This window comes from Macaca thibetana, chromosome 4 (assembly GCF_024542745.1).
Source record: "Macaca thibetana thibetana isolate TM-01 chromosome 4, ASM2454274v1, whole genome shotgun sequence".
NCBI lineage: Eukaryota > Metazoa > Chordata > Mammalia > Primates > Cercopithecidae > Macaca > Macaca thibetana.
In genome coordinates this window covers 165,449,046-165,468,637 of record NC_065581.1, presented here as the reverse complement: position 1 = coordinate 165,468,637, position 19,592 = coordinate 165,449,046, and the positions used below count along the sequence as shown (strand labels likewise).

The 19,592-nt window shown below is 46.6% G+C and overlaps 1 long non-coding RNA gene across 1 annotated transcript; it reads right to left on the bottom strand.

Annotated features, from left to right (window-relative positions):
* Window positions 1–7,113: 7,113 nt before the first annotated feature.
* Window positions 7,114–17,853, bottom strand: LOC126952460 (uncharacterized). The gene is made up of 4 exons (XR_007724898.1): window positions 17,756–17,853; window positions 14,223–14,347; window positions 13,617–13,698; window positions 7,114–7,438 (listed from the first exon to the last, which is right to left on the bottom strand). It is a non-coding gene; the product is annotated as an uncharacterized LOC126952460 (long non-coding RNA).
* Between the last annotated feature and the right edge of the window lie 1,739 nt (window positions 17,854–19,592).

Below are 19,592 nucleotides of genomic sequence, written 5' to 3'. Positions count from 1 at the left end.
GCAACTTTAAAAATGCCTTTAAATGTAAATCCATCCCAGCTAATGAGGAAGATCTGACCCGTCTGTTCTCCCAGCACATTTTCAGCCTCAGAAGGGAAGCCAAAAATACCACTTTAAAAACTGCAACAAGACCCAGAAGCTGTTGGAATCAGGTTTCTTTGGAAGCAGTGAGCTTCAGGCATATGTACTATGCCGGCACAGTACCCAAGGCTCAGCTCACAGGGAGGGGAAACCAGCACCCCTCCTCCATCAGCAGCCCTGCACGAAGAGGATGGCATGGTACCCAAGGCTCAGCTCACAGGGAGGGGAAACCAGCACCCTTCCTCCATCAGCGACTTCACACAAAGCAGGATGGTGAGGTACCCAAGGCTCAGGCCCCGCACAAAGCAGCATGACGTTTTCTCCATTCCTCTGTGTTGTACAATTTTTTTCTGGTGTCCACACAAACTGCCTTTACACTGGATTTCAGGAGACATGGGAATTAAAATAATTAGCATATTGAAAAGCTTTCATTCTAATTTCAACTCAGTCGACTTTCACATTTACCTTTTAAATATGACTATTACCTGATCAGATCATTGCAAGGGGTCACATTTTAGGCCTCTATGTTTTTTCCTTTGTAGGTTGGCAAATGCACTGAGTTACATTTTATTTTTTTTGTAGGAAGACATACAAGGGGACTTCAAAAAATTCATGGAAAATACATATTATATAAAAAATAGTGCATGGAAGGCCGGGCGCGGTGTCTCACACCTGTAATCCCAGCACTTTGGGAGGCCGAGACGGGCGGATCACGAGGTCAGGAGATCGAGACCATCCTGGCTAACATGGTGAAACCCCGTCTCTACTAAAAATACAAAAACTTAGCCGGGTGTGGTGGCGGACGCCGGTAGTCCCAGCTACTCAGGAGGCTGAGGCAGGAGAATGGCATGAACCCAGGAGACGGAGCTTGCAGTCAGCCGAGATCGCGCCACTGCACTCCAGCCTGGGTGACAGAGCGAGACTCCATCTCAAAAAAAATAAAATAAAATAGTGCATGGATATCAACTTTTTTTGCACAAAAATAAATTCACACTAATTTTAACACGTCTGAACAGGATCTAGTTTGAAGTACTGAGAAGGATAAGATATCAGTTTGAAAAAAGCCTCTATCAGAGCAACATGAATTCTGCTAAAATGAAAGCAAGAAAAAACATTAAATTTATGGTGAAGCTTGGGTGGAATAATGGTGACATCATTAACGCTTTATAAAAAGTTTATGGGGACAATCCCCCAGAGAAATTAGCGGGTTACAAATGGACAACTCATTTTAAGAAGGTATGGGTTTTGGAGGCAAAATACATTTCTCATTTGGGTTTGTTACTCTGGGCCATTTATCGAGTGACTCAAAAGGCTGCTAGGTTTTAGTGTGGTCGAGAACAGGAGAAGGCTCTGCAATAGGTCCAGGCTGCTGTGCAAGCTGCTCTGCTACTTGGGCCATATGACCCAGCAGATCCAATGGTAGTTGACGTGTCAGTGGCAGACAGGGATGCTGTTAGAGCCTTTGGCAGGCTCCCATAGGTGAATCACAGTGGTGGTCTCTAGGATTTTGGAACAGGGCCCTGCCATCTTCTGCAGATAACTACTCTCCTTTTGAGAGACAGCTATTGGCCTGGTACTGGGCTTCGGTGGAAACTGAACGTTTGACTGTGGGTCATCAAGTCACCATGCGACCTGAACCGTCTATCGTGAACTGGGTGCTTTCTGACCCATCGCCATAAAGTGGGTCGTGCACAGCAGTGTTCTAGCATCCAATGGAAGGGGTATATATGTGATCGGGCTCAAGCAGGTCCTGAAGGCACAAGTAAGTTAAACAAGGAAGTGGCTCAAATGCCCATGGTCTCCACTCCTGCCACCTGCCGTCTCTCCCCAGCCTGCACCGATGGCCTCATGGGGAGTTCCCGTGAGCAGTTGACAGACGAAGAGAAGACGAGGGCCTGGTTCACAGATGGTTCTGCACGATATGCAGGCACCACTCGAAGTGGACAGCTGCAGCACTGTGGCCCCTCTCTAGGACATCCCTGAAAGACAGCAGTGAAATGAAATCTTCCCAGTGGGCAGAACATTTCTGGGGTTCCTCTGATCCTACCCTGCAGACGGCTCCAGGGAAAGGCTGATTAATCAGCTGGGTCCAGACATCTTAAGTCTGAAATACGATGATTTGAAGTCAAGCAAGGGATCAGAACAGTGGTTCTCAGCCATGGAGGTAATTGCGCCCATCTCAGGTTCTGGAAAGGGAAGGGAATCACTCATCCCCGGCAGCTTCCTGGGCTGCCCCTGGGCAGAGGCTGTAAGAGCTTGTGTTCTCTGGGCCACACTGCTAAGATCAATAACATGTGTGGACACAGTGCAGGGCCTGTGGGGTTTTTCACTTACTCCCCACCACTGACAGCCTGAGTTCCAAGTCTGAAGACTGTGTGTCATCCTCCCTGAGTCTGAAGAGCCTTGCGCCGGGTTCACAGGCTCCTGGAGACACTGAAGTCTTACCTGGTCTCCAAGCCACTCCCTGAAGGAGCAGAGTGAGCTCGAGCCCCATTGCCCGTTAGCAAATCGAAGTGGGAAACAAAGACAGCTGCTGGGGGACTTGGGCAAATGCCCTGTTTCTGTCCAGCGTAGTCAGGGTGATCACGCACAGTGGCGACTTTCTTTGCCTTAATCAGTCAGTGGAGCCATCGCTGACGTTCTTGCCTTTTCTGTCTTGCAGGACGTTGACAAAGGAACGCACGCTGACACTCCCACATCAACAGCTGGCTGCTTCCCAGCGTTCTACGGGAGAGCTACCGGCTTCTAGGCAACGCTGCATGTGCTCTGTGGGGGAGTCCTGGCCACTTCTGGAGATTCCAAGATCAAAGAAAGGCATTCCGGATGCAACGGATTTGATCTTGGAAAGCTGCTTTGAAGATAGGGTAGTTATTCTCTATTGTTCACTTTAAGGCAAACAATGTATACATATTTCCGTGTCAGGCTCCCCTGAAGTTAGTGAAATTATAGCTTAGTTTGCTCCCATCTCCTGTTCTGCCCTGCTGGTTTTTGATTGAGCATCACTGAATTGCCATCAGAAGTCCAGTCCCGACTGCGTGTGTGAGGCTGGGGAGGGAGGTGAGAGGTGGCCTCTCGGACACACTCTGCCATGGGCCGGAAGCAGGACCCTCTTCGTGATGATCTCTGAGAGCTAAGGAGAGACTCCAACACCACCCTTTCTCCTGGTGCTTGTCCATAACTAAGCATCCAGGAGCCTCCTCCACAGGCATTTTCTCTGCTCATTCTCCTGGCAATCCTGTGAAGTAGACGTTTTCCCCATTCTGCAGGAGAGGACTCTGAGGTTCAGTAAACTCAAGTCAGAGAAAGCATGAGGTTGGACTTCGCTGCCTGACCCGTGTCGGACTGTAGGCTGCTGCTAGAGCTGTGTGGCTTTGGGTACCTGGCCTGGGTGCTATGTGTTCACCAAACACACTTCCCTTCCATCCTGGGTGCAAGGCGAGCTCCAATCCCAGCATCTCCTGTAGGGCTCAGCAATGGAAATGAGCAGTGGGGCCCTGCACTCCATGCAGGCTGGATCCAGAACCTTCTGAGGACTTGAAGCCCTCGGAGGTGGACAGGATGGGGAGACACAGAGACAGCCTGGGAATGAGCTCGTGGGAAGTGGCTTATCCACCAGGAACTGTGGTGCTGAACTTTTTCTAAGCGAAAGTTAACTTCTCTTGGATTAAACCCCTGAAGATTGGGCTTTAACACCTGTTGTGTTAGCTGTACTCACACAAACCAGGGCTCCTTACTCAGCCCTCAGGAGCCTTGGCGTTCTCATGTCTAAAGCAAGAGGAGTTGTGATACTTGCCTTGAGGCATTTGAGCAAAGTTAAATGACCTGAACTATTTGGGTGCTTCTTGACCAATGTCTGACCTTAGGAGGTGCTGGATGAATTTTTATTTTTCTACTTTAAGTCAGCCTTTCTACCTTGTTGCTCTTCTCAGCTGCCTTTCTCTGAGTCTTCTTCATCACTCTGTTCATTTGTGTGAGATAAAGATCATTACAACTGCCTTAATATTTCAGTGCAAGAAGCACCGTGACCTGACATTGCTCTACCCCGCCTCCTGCCATGATCATTCTTTTGTAGCAGTATTCCTCCAGCTTCATTCTGTGCAGTGAGCGGAAGAAGAGTCAGAACACCAGGGCGGCTGAGCCTGTCGATCAGGCCTCCTCTAATGACAGACGTACTGAGTCCCACAATCATTAGGAGGACGAAGCCTTTCCCTGGCTGGACCCTAACTGCGGTCACACTCTAAGAGCTCATCATTCTACGCCTCTGCCAGTGCGCGTTCAGTCAGAGACAAGCTGTGGCACCGGCTCCCGGAAGCACAGGAGGACTCCTACCAGGGGCAGAAGCCACTCGGGTGGCCTGAGCGGCTGTGCACAGCCTTTGCTTCTGAGATGTGCGGGGAGCAGGTATACCGCAGGCCCAGGCCCCTCTGGCAGCCCTCAGAGCAGGGCCCTCTTCAACAAGGTGATAGCAGAAGGGTAGAAACACAGAGGTCTGTCTCAGAGATGAGAGCAACCTCGAAGCTGGGTGCCCCCTTTCAAGGGAGAAACGCGGGGTTTTGCATCAGGAACCTGTTGAGGAAGTTCTCGTCAGACCCAGCAACACACCCAGGACCAAACCCCGTCAGCAATGACTAAAAAATGTGTGTGGGGGCTGGGCACAGTGGTTCATGCCTGTCGATCCAGCACTTTGGGAGGCCAAGGAGTGAGGCTCACTCTAGTTCAGGAGTTGGAGACCAGCCTAGGCAGCATAGTGAGAACCTATTTCTACAAAATAATAATAACAATAATAATAATAAAGCCAGGTACAGTGTTGCATGCCTGTAGTCCAAGCTACTTAGGAGGCTGAGGTGGAAGGATCTCTTGAGCCCAGGAAGTTGAGGCTGCAGTGAACCATGATTGCACCACTGTACTCCAGCCTGTCTGACACAGGGAGACCCTGTGAAAGAAAGAAGAGAATGAGAGAGAGGAGAGAGAGAGAGAGACAGAGAGAGAAAGACAGAGAGAAAGAGAGAGAGAGAAGGAGAGAGAGAAAGACAGAGAGAGGAAGAAAGGAGAGAGAGAAAGAAAACACTTTTTCCTAAATTAAAATAAGTGTGTACATATATGCACCAGTCACACACACACACACACACTTTCATTAATCGCTCTCTGTGCAGCAGGCACTTGCTGTCTGGTTTCTGCCACCTTCTCGGTACACACAACCGTAAGGCTGTTTGAGGTGAAAACTTTAATCAGCCTCAGTGTCTGGTCCCAGGTTCCATATCTGGTAGCCGGGGAAGCCACAGGCTGAAGCTGGGCCTGACCGCTAGGCCAATGGTGACCACCGAGCTGCATGGCCCAAAGGGTCATGTCCAGCTCTGGATAAAGTTGTCTAGTTAGTTCAGGTTTCATGGCGGGGCCGAGAGGACCCCAACCGTCCAACACTCATTGCTGTCTGCCCAGTTGGCTGTGGCCTGAAACTGCCTGGATTCGGTCAACACTGTTGCCGTCTAGCATCAGCCATTCAAGGGGTGGGTACCCATGGGAGGGCCTCAGCCGGGACAAAGGTCCACTTCTGTCTAATCAGCGTAACTTTGAAAACAACCCTTTTGTGCAGGGACAGAGAAAACAAACTTTAAAAATGAAATTGCAGCAATTGAAGATTTTGAAGGGTGACACTTTTACCTGGTGGCCCACTGGGACCAGGATGAGGCGGCAGGAGGGGCCCGACGTGTGACTGAGAGGAACGTGTGAGTGGCCCTGCGTTTGAGTTTTGCCCTGGGCCCCTAAATTCTGCAGCCGGCCCTGCTAGAGAGCTGAGAAGTTAGAACATAGGACACCTGCCCAGCGGCCGTATAGAGGTCTGGGTGGGGGTGTGTGTTGATGTTGACGCTGGAGAGGTATATGAGGCCTGTCTTAACCCCACTTTCTGTCATGGCCTGAACCAGTCTTTTAGGTTAAATTTAAGAGTGTCCTGGCCAAGGAGAAAATCCATTCAGATGGTTGTGAGATGGGATTTTTCCTTTGACCTTGACCCCCTTTGTGGGGAAGAAACTGTAGTGGCTCATTTCACTCAGCGTACAGTCTATGGACAGCTAAGTGTTCAAAGCCCAGCAAAGGGTCAGGGTCACAGCCTTCTGCACCTGCCCTTTTTGACACCCAAGTTCTTGTTCAGTGTTGGGAAGAATCAGGTCACACAGACTGTTTGAATGATGACAAAGGCAGAACTGGAAAGGGGATGGTGTGGAAAGAAGGTGATCTTGCCCTGAAGCCCCACCATCCCCGGCTGGGCTCCCCACGGAAAACGACACCATCTGAAGTTAGCGCTGTCTATCGGTAGTCTCTGCCACTCAGCCCCTTGCATCCTCACCACTCAGCAGCTTACATCTCTGACTGCTTGCCTCAGCAGCTTCTTTGCTCTGCCAGCTGAAGTCTTTTTATGGGCACAGGATAGGAAACAAGGAGGGCCAAAAAGGCAAACGAGTCAGCTGTTTTCACTTAGGGCCAAAGTTCTAGGCTAGAAGGCGGAGTTTAGTCAGGAACCCATCCATTCCGTATCCGTTGGGGGACCTTAGAAATGTATTTTTGGTTTACAGGCTCGTCTGCCTGTGGAGCCCTTTGTGACTGCCCAGGTAAGCCCCTAACGCTAACTTGCCCCTCTCTACTGCCTCCTTCTAACCCAGGCGACATCAATCACTTACTCTCTTTCTCCTCTTTGCTCTGGTCCCTGGGGAAGCAGGTCCTTTCACTCCTTTCCTTCCCGGGCTTGTGCACGCTGGGTCAGGCCCCGTCTCACTGTGACTGCTCATCCTTTTGGGCACCAGAGCCATGAGGAAGCAGGACTCAGGCCCCCGACTCCTAACTCCAGGTGAAGCCCACCCTGAGCTCAGGAGCAGAGCTGCCTCCATTGGGTGTGGAGAGACGGAGCCTCCTCCCGAGCTGGGCCTCCTCACTGGCCCACGGGAGCTGCTGTGGCTCTGACCCCTGTACCTGGCTCTGTCGACTGGAATAGTCAGTGGGCAGCCAGCACGGCTTTGGGTGCCATGTGTGGTGAGATCCTATCCTGACTTGACATTTTAAAAGGTTGTCAATAAAAAGAGCCAAACTCTGTAAAATACTGGAGGAGATTTATTCTGAGCCAAACGTGAGTGACCATGGCCCGTGACACAGTCCTCAGGAGACCCAGAGAACATGTGGCCCAGGTGGTCAGGGCACAGCTAGGCTTCCTGTATTCTATGGGGCATAAGGTATCAGTCAGTACATTTCAGGTGTACATCAGTTCAGACCAGAAAGGTGGGACAACTGGAAGCAGGGGCTTCCAGGTCACAGGCGGATTCACAGATTTTCTGACTGGCAGTTGGCTGAGAGTTCATCTAAAGACCTGGAACCAATAGAAAGGAAATGTCTGGGTTAGGACAAGCGGTTGTGGAGACCAAGGTCCTTACTAAGCTGATGCAGCCTCCAGGTGGCAGGCTTAGAGAGAATCGATGGTAAATGTTTATGAGACTTAAAAGGTGCCAGAAACTTAGTGGACTCTGTCCTGGATCAGGAAAAAGGCCTGGAAAGGGAACAGGATTCTCTACAGAATGGACCCTTTTCCCACAAGAAACAGCTTTGCAGGGACATTTCAAGATATGGCCAAGAAACGTATTTAGGGTTAAAATATTTTTATTTTCTTCCTTATCTGTCATGTGAAGTTATGCCAGAGTCAGGTTGGAAAGAGCCACATTACACAGGGTAGGGCCCCTCCGATGAGACTTTGTGGTTTGTAGGGCGACCTCCCCAGGCCCCTTAGGTAGGAATTTGGGCAGGAGAAGAAAAAGGTCAGAGTTTACTCTTCAAGGCACAGACTTATGTTCTTGAACCTCCTTCCATCTGGTGGTACATTCAGGTTAACAGAAAAATCCTATGTATTCCACAGTCAGTCTGTTCTCCCTTCTCCTGGCTAAAGGGTTCTAGGTGTGTGTAGGACACAGCGGGGATGGTTATTCCTTCGGGGAGCTTCATCCTGTTTCTCCTCCTTCTGATGTCCAAATTCCTGCCTCACACCCTGGGGTCTTTTGCTCTGTCATTCACACATTAACACAAGGCCTGGATGCAGAAGGCTGATTCCTGTTAGTGCCTGTGATGGCAGCAGAGGGCCATCTGGTTCGGCCTGGCCACGGCCCTCGCGCAGGCTGCTGCAGGGCTGTGCAGGGAAGAGGTGGACAGTCCCCTCCCTCCACTCGTTGCCCTGGGGGCCGCCGGGGTGGAGCTAGGCCGGGTCCAGTTCGCCCACTGCCCTGGGGCAAGGGCGCACTGGGGGAGTAGCTCCTCGGGGCAGAAAGGGGCCTGATGAGGAGCTGGGTGGCAATCGGGGATCCGGGGCAGGAAGTGATAGTCACACCCGCTTAGGGGACTTGGCCAGCTGGGCAGCCACTGTGCCCACCCCACGGAGGGTGCCGGGTTCTCGGGCCACGGGAGGAGGCTCTGCGTGGGGGCTGCCCAGACCTTATCCCTGGAATCTGCCTGGCGTCGGGGTGACTGCCAAACCTGTCATTCCCGACGGCGGGGCCAGGGGCCCGCGATCCACTCTGCCCGGGGCCACCCTTGAGTACTGGGCAACAGGGGGAGCTCGTGGCCATGTTGCCCCTGCCCTGGATGCTGGCCTGGGCCCAGCAAGGATCTGGAGCCCCTGCCTCAGGCTGCGAGGGGTCACAGTTGGGGTGTGTGCTCCACGGGATGGATGGGAGCCAGTAGCAGGCAGCAGCACCCCCAGTCTCTCCCACGCGTCTGCAGCTGTCCAAGTTGGGGCGGTAGACACGAGCCTCTGTTTGCTCTTGGAGGGCTGAGAGTAGGCCGGAGCCCTGCATGCTTCTAGGTGCTGCTGCGCTTGCGGAAGCCGCCGGAACCCAGGCTGCAGACCGGGGCCACCAGCTCGACGGAGTAGGCAGGAGCCCCCACCCTGTGCACCTGCAGTTGCCCAAATTTGCCACTGCAGCCTCTGGCATCCCTGCAGTCTTGGGAGCAGGGAAGGCCCCGCCTCCCCTTGCAGGCTTGGAAGTGCCTGCTCCCGCTGCCTGGGTTCTCCCTGCTGTGGGCCCGGGCTCTGATCTTGGCACAAAGTCAGGGCAAGCCCTGACACCATGAATGGCAGGGATGTGAGACCCAAGAAGTTTAGCTGACCTGCTCAAGGACACATGCTGCACACAGTGGCTGAGCCTGCTCCTGCCACATCCAGGAGACTTCAGAGTCCTCCTGATCCCAGCTGTGCTGTGCTCCTCCTTCCGCTGTGGGTCAAAGGCATGGTTTATACCAGGATTCCTCCATGTTTGGGAAACCTTTACGGGGCACCACTGCTGTTACTTCTCCTCTTTTTCTCAAGTTTTAGCAAAAAGTTCCATCCATGGGTAGCATTCTTTAGAATTTAGACTTGTCAATGATCAGCAAGAATTTAGACTTTGTCAGTCTCAAGAAAATGATTATAAATTCCATACAGTGTTCCGGCCGGGCACAGTGGCTAACGCCTGTTATCCCAGCACTTTGGGAGGCCGAGGCAGGTAGATCACAAGGTCAGGACTTCAAGCTCAGCCTGGCCAAGATGGTGAAACCCCGTCTCTACTAAAAATACAAAAAAAAAAAAAAAACATTAGCCGGGCTTGGTGGCAGGCGTCTGTAATCCCAGCTATTCTGGAGGCTGAGGCAGAGAATTGCTTAAGTCTGGAGGGGCGGAGGTTACAGTGAGCCAAGATCGCGCCACTGCACTCCAGCCTGGGCCACAGAGAGAAACTCGTCTCAAAACAAAAACAAAAACAAACAAACAAACAAAAAAAACCATACAGTGTTTCAGGGCTATCTGACAAGCAAGAACACGAATAGCTTAGTTCATTAGATGCCTTCCAGCAACAGGGTGCTACTTAACTCAGGGCTGCAAGTCTCTAGACTGATTATCTGCAAATGCAGCCATCTGCTTCCTGCTGTGACACTTCATTCCTCTGCCCCGGCTGCACGGCAGACAGATGCTGCGGAGACCTCACCTTCTCAGGGTGGCACTGTGCGGAAGCCAGGACTCACCCGGCTCTGTTCCCACAGGGCGGCAGGTTTTCATTGTAACAGAGTTACAGAACCATCTACACGGATGTCACCCTGAGAGCTGTAATCGCCAGGAAACGTCGTCATCCATGTGAGGAGCACAGCTTCCTGTGTGTTCTGTTTTGATTTGGGTTTTGATTTTTAATTACTTCTAGTGAAAATCTTTTAATGAAAATCTTTCTTCAAATTTTGAAAAGTAGACAGCAACCTGCAACACACGGGCAGATGATCAATAAATAGTCCTTTCACTGAAGAGTGGTGTGAATTCGCTAGTTAAGACATACCTATTAGATATGTTTTAAAAAATGTGTTTCAATGGAAAACTATAGCACATAATCTAGACTGTTAATTGTCTTTGAACTGTTTTACAATTCTTTGCAAATTGCAGGTAACTGATGGAGATATATAGACATAGATCGATCAATCTGTCTATCTATCTGTCTGTCTGTCTGTCTATCTATATTCTACCCTGTATAGTAGTGATTTTTACTGGATTCTTTGTCCTGTAAAAAATTTAAAAAATAAATGAAAAACAGTTTTCTTTCCATGTGCAGTTCATTTCAAAATTCCTTTACTCCATATAAATTTGTATCATTTTCGCTTTTCCTTTAAACTATTTGTGACCTCTGCCTAGTTCCCTCCTAACATATGTGTAAAATAAAATATTTAACACTTGTGCATTTTAATATCTTGGTGCAAGTCATGATTTTACCTTTTTCTGAAAATTATCTTTCAGATAATATACAGAGATAAAGAACATGCTGTACTGTTTAGATTTTTTAATTTGCAAGAGACCAGAATTTTTTTATTATCCAAATCAATGTTCCTGAGCATCTGGGGAGCAGAAGTTTTAAGGAAATCTTGGTGTGTGCGTGGGAAGCCGGTGAGCGGGGAGTGCTGATTGGCCAGTGATGAAATCCCAGGGAGTCAAAGCTGTCTTCTCGCACTGAGTCAGATCCTGGGTGGGGGCCATAAGTCAGATGAGCCAGTGTATCCATCTGGGTGGTGTCTGCTGATCCATCACATGCAGGGTCTGCAAAATATCTCAAGCACTGATCTCAGGAGCAGTTTAGGGAGGGTCAGAATCTTGTACCCTCCAGCTACATGACTCCTCAACCATAATTTCTTATCTTGTGGTTATTATTAGCCCTACAAAGGCAATTTAGTCCTCAGGCGAGAAGGAGGTCTGCTTTGGGAAAGGGCTGTTATCGTCTTTGATTTAAACTATAAATTAAGTTTCTCCCAAGGTTAATTCAGTCTATGTGCAAGAATGGACAAGGGGCTGGGCGCGGTGGCTTAAGCCTGTAATCCCAGCACTTTGGGAGGCCGAGACGGGCCGATCACGAGGTCAGGAGATCGAGACCATCCTGGCTAACACAGTGAAACCCCATCTCTACTAAAAATACAAAAACTAGCCGGGCGTGGTGGTGGGCGCCTGTAGTCCCAGCTACTCGGGAGGCTGAGGCAGGAGAATGGAATAAATCCAGGAGGTGGAGCTTGCAGTGAGCTGAGATCCGGCCACTGCACTCCAGCCTGGGCGACAGAGTGAGACTCCGTCTCAAAAAAAAAAAAAAAAAAAAAAAAAAAAAGAATGGACAAGGACAGTTTACAGGTTAGAAGCAAGATGGAGTGAATTAATTTAGATCTCTTTCACTGTCTCCGTCATCATTTTGCAAAGGTGGTTTCAATCCCTCCCTTTGTGTTTTATAACACCTCAATCTTTTTTTTTTTAATTTAATTTTTATTTTTTTAAATTATACTTTAAGTTCTAGGGTACATGTGCATAACGTGCAGGTTTGTTACACATGTATACTTGTGCCATGTTGGTGTGCTGCACCCATCAACTCGTCAGCACCCATCAACTTGTCATTTACATCAGGTATAACTCCCAATGCAATCCCTCCCCCCTCCCCCCTCCGCATAATAAGCCCCGGTGTGTGATGTTCCCCTTCCCGAGTCCAAGTGATCTCATTGTTCAGTTCCCACCTATGAGTGAGAACACGTGGTGTTTGGTTTCCTGTTCTTGCAATAGTTTGCTGAGAATGATGGTTTCTAGCTGCATCCATGTCCCTACAAAGGACACAAACTCATCCTTTTTTATGGCATAGTATTCCATGGTGTATATGTGCCACATTTTCTTAATCCAGTCTGTCACTGATGGACATTTGGGTTGATTCCAAGTCTTTGCTATTGTGAATAGTGCCGCACTGAACATACGTGTGCATGTGTCTTTATAGCTGCATGATTTATAATCCTTTGGGTAAATACCCAGTAATGGGATGGCTGGGTCATATGGTACTTCTAGTTCTAGATCCTTGAGGAATCGCCATACTGTTTTCCATAATGGTTGAACTAGTTTACAATCCCACCAACAGTGTAAAAGTATTCCTATTTCTCCACATCCTCTCCACAGAACACCTTAATCTTAAGGTTAGCCTAGGAAGATGGGAAAAGACCATGGATTGCTCTGGCATCTTCCTGCTGACAGGGGTGTAGTGGGAATGGGAGTGAACCCTAAGGAGAGAGAAGTGAACCAATTTGCTGCTGTCTGAGTGACTCCTGCAGGTCTGGCTGGTCTTCCAAGTCTTGCGTGGTAAAAGCATTCAGACCCTCATCTATAGTTTCAGTACAGTATTTAACTGAACAGTGCACCATACGGTAAATAACAAGTCCTAGGATGAGGAGTACAATTCCCAATTTTAAAAGCAATGATTAGAAAGCATGAGTTTGGGGACTTCTAACCCACAAAGAATTTAGGATTTAATCCAAACTGCAGAAAAAACTCAGTAACAGCTAACAATAGGTGTACTATAGCTTTCTATAGCTTTCTTTTGAAATATAATTTTTCTCCCTTCAGCCCCCATTTTTATTAAAAACAAATCATGATAGAACTGATTTGTTAGCAAAATAACTTTAGTTTTCTTCTACTTGGCCTGATTATTTGCATAAAGTGCAGCAAGAATAATTATTTTTCACTTGGCCTCTTTTTTTGTTTGTTTTTGTTTGTTTGTTTGTTTGTTTTTGAGACAGAGTCTCGCTCTGTCACCCAGGCTGAAGTGCAGTGGAGTGATCTCTCCTCACTGCAACCTCTGCATCCCAGGTTCAAGCTATTCTCCTGCCTCAGCCTCCCGAGTAGCTGAGACTACAGGCGCCCGCCACTACACCCGCTAATTTTTTGTATTTTTAGTAGAGACAGGGTTTTACCACGTTGGCCAGTCTGGTCTTGAACTCCTGACCTTGTGATTCACCTGCCTCAGGCTCCCAAAGTGCTGGGATTATAGGCATGAGCCATCAAGCCCAGCGATACTTAGGTTCTTTTTAATGGACTTTGATGGAATTCTGTTCCATGAGAAATCTCAGATACGACTTTTTTAAAGCCGAGCCCAGCCATCAGTTTGTACCCTTGAATACCTATGAGTTGGGTAAATTCCTCTCCTCTTGAGGTCCAAAGATAACTTGGGGCTATCTAAGTAACATTCATTATTTACCACAGGTCAGGAACCTTGTACAGGAACTGTGTAGAAGAAGTATGAGGTCGGATTCCCCAGGAGACTTACACCTGATTATAAACTGCCAAAGCAAGACAAAACATCTGTGTATGATAGAAGTCTTAAGATAGCCACTATTAAAACTACAATTGACTAGGAATTTTGGTTACTTCTGTGGCATACAACAATTTTGTATAAAAATTATAATTATTAATAACGTACACTAAATTATATCAGAATTAGAGAAGTTTCCCATAATTTTGGAACACACACTAATAACATATCTATACAAATACGGTCCAAAGAAAACCAAACACCATTCACTCTTCTATTTGAAAGTTTTTTCTCTATTCTAATGTCATAATCTCCAGAGTTATTAATCAGAAACCTGCATTGAAGAGCACCTGTTAAATTTTATAGCTGATTATAAAACCATCCTAAAGAGGACTGGCCAGGTGCAGTGGCTCACACTTGTAATCCCAGCATTTTGGGGGACTGAGGTGAGTGGATCACCTGAGGTCAGGATTTCGAGACCAGCCTAGCCAACATGGTGAAACCCCGTCTCTATTAATAATACAAAAATTAGCCAAGCATGGTGGCGGGCACCTGTAATCCCAGCTGCTCGGGAGGCTGAGGCAGGAGAATTGCTTGAACCCAGCAGGCAGAGAGGTTGCAGTCAGCCGAGATCATGCCATTGTACTCCAGCCTCGGCGACAAGAGCGAAACTCCACCTCAAAAAAAAAAAAAAGGACCAAAATGAGACAATTGTCTGTGGATGACAAAAACATTTTAGGGCAGCCACAGTTAAAGACACAATTGGCAAGGAAATCTGTTACCTCTGTGGCACACAGTCATTTAACATAATAATTATAATTATTACTGATAACATATACTAAGTCATATTAGAATTATAGGAGTTTTACATAATTTTGAAATATATATCAATAACATATTTACGCAAATATAGCCCAAAGAAAGCCAAACACCATTTCATATTTGGCAATGCTTTCTGTGTGATTTTTATACCAGATAAGCCAAATGTCATTTTTGGACTTTGAAGAATCTAATATCTAAAAGTTAGGTTAAAGAGAGACATAATTTATAATTTGGTTTCGGAAAGTGTGTCAAATATCAAAGGTTTAAAACACTAGATATCACAAAATAGCATCCCAGGTCACCATAAGTCATTCATTTGGCCAAAATGATAACTCCAAAAATTTTAAAAAGGAAAAATCTTTACTCAGATAGAGGAGACTTAGCTTTCCAAACAGGACCCAATGAAGATAGCATGAAACCAACTGAGTCTGTCTTTTCTCTCTCCTCCCCTTTTCCCTGCCATTTACCTAAAAGAGGAAATAAAACCCTTTCATTATCCTTTAATATTACATAAAAATCGTCTTCAAAAAAGAAAACCAAATTTCATGTTTGCATTAGTGTATCTTTAATGCTAAAGCTAGTTTTTAAATAAAATTTTATGTATCTATCCAGTTTTAATTAGTTTGACCATAAGATAAGATTTTCATGAACTTTCTAGAACCCTTTACAATTTTCCATCAAACAGCAGATCAATTTTCTAAGCAAACCCTATTAATCGGACACATGGGTCCAGGCTCTGGCCCCATATCAGTATGATTTTAAAGTTTTAACCTATGGAGAAAAGCTAAATAATTTCTTTCAAATCTTAGCCAACTTGTCTATACCCACAGATTTTTTTTTTTTTTTAAGATCAACCCTTTACAAACCCTTTTCAGTTTGAGTAAACTTTTTTGTCCCGTTACTCTCTTTTAGTTAACACAATCTTTAAAACCTTCTGAACCAGACAAAATTACATTTCCTTTAGCAGAAGCCATATTCCCATACCTTCTTAAAATCTTTTACCAAAAACACATTCCCTACACACCATGTATATAAAACTGTTTCTCCAGTGGTCTCAATTTCATGTTACATCGTTAATTCTTAGCAGCTTTTGTTTTTAGTGAATACCCTGATAAGTAAATGATTTTAATTATGTACTGGGGTGAAGCCTAGGACATCAGACAGAAGTGAAGATAGGGTCTGACTCTTTTCCTCATAGCTAGGGGCATGGCTCTCCTCAGGTCCCCAGGCCTCGTCTGTAATCTAATGCTCTAAAGTAGGTAAACTGAACAATTTTTCCAAAGGAAACAGTTTGACCTTAAAGCATTTAGCAAATCTGATATCTGACCTTAATTTAGACCAAATGCCTACATTTTCAAGACATGTTATTTTACCAATAATCTTTAAAACCGTCTTTATTTCCAAAAGATTTCTAAAGCCACGTGAACAAAAAGGCATTAAAGTTTTTATTTTTCTGACAAAATATTTTATTGACATGCTTATTTTTCTAAGCCAATAATCAGAGCTGTTTTATATATAAACATCACCCACACAACACGTATAAACACACAGACAGAAAGACAGAAGATTTAGCACTTGTAACATTTTTCATTTGCCAGTTTTCTTAATTGGATTACTGACTCCAGGGTGGAGCCCTTGAAGGAACAGAGTCAGGAAAGCATGCATTTCTAGGGCCAAATAAGCAGGAACAGTTGAAGGCAAAAACAGATCCCCAGTGTTAAGGCAGCCCTTTTATACTGGATCCTGAATCCTCAAAAGGAGGAAAATCCTATAGGAGAAGACAGTGCGATGCCTCTATCCACATTTCATGGCAAGGCTGCCCAAAGCCAATCAGTCCATCTCCCACAGGAGCCTCATCTCTCAGTGGAGGGTGGGGACGTTTCCATGCCTTCCAGGTGTCCATAAGCTTCTCTGATCCAAGTGTGCAGAGAGTCAAGTATCCCTCCATAACTACTGCTAGCCATCCCCTAAAGTATTTCCTACCTAGTTATTACACATCAAAGCTCCCTCATAATGAGAAGTAGTTTCTTAAAACCCCCAGAACTCAAAACTGTCAGATAACACAATGCAAAACAGAACAGAGCTTTTGATTTTGAGAGGGATCTATCAGCTTTTAGTTCCTAGGGTTTCATGAGGAAAAGACAGCTTTTGTCCAAAACAGGGTCTGTAGTGCCTCCGGTTTTTTCTAAGGAGTCCCAGGCTACCAGAAGTTATCTCAGGACCTCTCATGTGTGCATTAAGGTTAGAAATACAAAAATGGAGAAAAATAACGCAGTCGACTGAGAAGAAAAGAAACCTTTTTCCAGAAAAACAAGATCCAAGAACAGAACAACATAAATGCCTTTTAAATATACCTATAGCTTGATTATCCATTTTTAATCAAGCTGACTTTTAACCAGAGTGCTCTTAAAAAAAAGTTCTTTTAAATTTCTTACTACCCGACTTTAGCCAGGCAGCCAATATTTCTGGCTTTTGAACTTTACCAAAGGTGACCTCCCAGGTGCTTCAAAGACATGGTAAGCAGTTTCTTTTTTGCAAGATTTAGAATCTCCCCAAGGTAGTTCAGAGAAAAGAAAATTCAAGAGAGGAAATCAGAAACTCCCTGGGAAAACAAAACAAAACAAAACACAGCACAACTCAATAAATGGCAAAATTACACAAATAACAAATCAGAAAGGAATAATTCCAGAAACCAAGAATTGAACCCAGGCCACCATCATCAAAAGGCAAAGCCTTAGCTACTGAGTTATAGCATTGAGCAATTTTTATTGCTTTACCCAGAAGGATCCTAGAGAAGCCAATTTCAAGCTTGCCAAGGCTTTTAACTGGTCAAGAAAATGGTTAGGGTTGTGACATGAGCTCTAAAATTCCTGTCCAAACCAAGAGGAAGTGTCCACACATGGTCACAAGGTTAAGCTCTTAAGGACACAAAACAAGACAGAGATATTTCATCAGGTATTGGTTTCAGGAACCCACAGCAAAATTTGTAACTGACCAGCCTGCTGGGCTGGCTTGTAATGCAGGCTTATGGGGTCCTAAACCCACGTTCTATCCTATGATATCCCTCTCTCCATCAGAAAAAACAGAAAAACAAATTCTCAGCACAAAGTACACCAGATTTGCTATAACCTAAGAATAGTCTCACAAATTCCTTGTCTATTAATCAAACTCTTGCAGAGAGACAAATAGTGATGTTTACCATTTACACAGACAGAGAAAGAGAGAGGGAGAGACCAGAAACTTGGCTAGTAAGAACTTCTTACCCTTTTTGCTGGCATACCAGGTTTCCAGGCTCCCTTTCTCTGCAGCTTCCAGAAGAATGGAGCAGCTCTGATGACCCTGCTTGCTTGTGCCATGGCTGTGGGGTTCAAACCACTTTACAAGAGAAAATCATCCCTTTCTGTTTTATGGAACCATAGACAAGATTCGTGATTTGCAAGATGCTGCCCAACGGGCTGCGTGGGGAACCCAGTTAACATTTTCCATCCCAGCAAAATATACATGACAAAACCGACATCAGTCACCTCATTCAGCACCCAGTATCAGCCTGGCAAAGCCCAAGCTTTCTCCCGTTGGTCCTTGTTGTCTTTGATCCACCCCAGGTTGGGTGGGACAACCTCCAAAGGGTAATTCACAATGGGGTCTCTGGGCAAGGCGAAGAGTGGATAGTCACCCTGAGACAGGCCTGCTGAGCATTTTTCAGGGCTCACTGAATGTGACCAGACAAATAAGGAGGGTTCTCTGAGTTAGGCCTGCTGAACGTCCATCAGCAATTCCCTCTGAAATCCCTTCCACATATACAAACACACATAAAGACAAGACGAACACAGGGCCTTCCAAATCAGATCCCTAACCAAGAACTCCAAGAGTATCCCTTCCAAACTGTCCTGCTATTCTCCATCTGAGAAATCTCCTCGAGATCTTCCTGATTGAGGAGAAGTCTCCCAAACCAAGGCTCTTTCTACTAGTTAGAAAGAGCCAACTGAGGCTGGGTGCAGTGGCTCACGCCTGTATTCCCAGCACTTTGGGGGGCCAAGGTGGGAGGGTCACTTGAGGACAGAAGTTCGAGACCAGCCTGGCCAATGTGGTAAAACCCCATCTCTATTAAAAAATGCAAAAACTAGCCGGGCATGGTGGTGCACGCCTATAGTCCCAGCTACTCAGGAGGCCAAGGCAGGAGAATTGCCTGAATCCAACACAGGAGGCAGAGGTTGCAGCGAGCCAAGACTGTGCCACTGCACTCCAGCCTGGGTGCAGCGGGAGACTCTGTCTCAAAAAATAAAAATAAAAATAAAAGAAAGAGCCAACTGAGACCCTGGGGAGCCAAACTGAGACAGACACCCCGAACTGGGGTACAGACACCCCATGGTGGAGCCACAACTGACATCCCTCAGTGGGGCTACAGACACCCCCCCAGAAGATACAGAACCAGTCACCAGAAGGAAGGAGGCGTTGGCAACGCCTAGGATACTCACCAACCCAGACACCCTGCAGTGAGGTTACAGACAGATACCCCACCAGGGGGATAGGCCTACAGTTAAGGGATGTCTCCCCAGGAATATAACTCTATTGCAATTAAATCCATGTACGTTGCGTCGGCAGTGCCCCACCAGCAGAGAGAATACCACAGTTAGCCCCCAGTCCAAGAGAACTACGTGGCCGCTTGGTCTGGCCTCAGGATCCATCGCTGGAGTGGGGGGCTATTGAACCATGGGCAGGCAGCCACAAGGGCAATCCCGGATGAACCCACACATTTGTAACTGCCCAAGGGGTTCACCTTGCCCACTGCCTACACAGAGCCGATTTATCAAGACAGGGGAACTGCAGTAGAGAAAGAGTAATTTACGCAGAGCCAGCTGTGCGGGAGACCAGAGTTTTATTATTATTCAAATCAGTCTCTCTGTTTATATTTTTAACCCATTGCTTATATTTTGTTCTATGTGAGTGAGAATGGGCTTCCAGGAATCAGAAAACATATTCTTTCCTTGATTCAGTTGAGTGTGACCATAGATGAAGTGTGCAATACTTGTGGAATTTTCCAGAGAAAAATATATGTATATTTTGTATCAAACAGAGCAGTGCAACAGAAAAATCCACAAA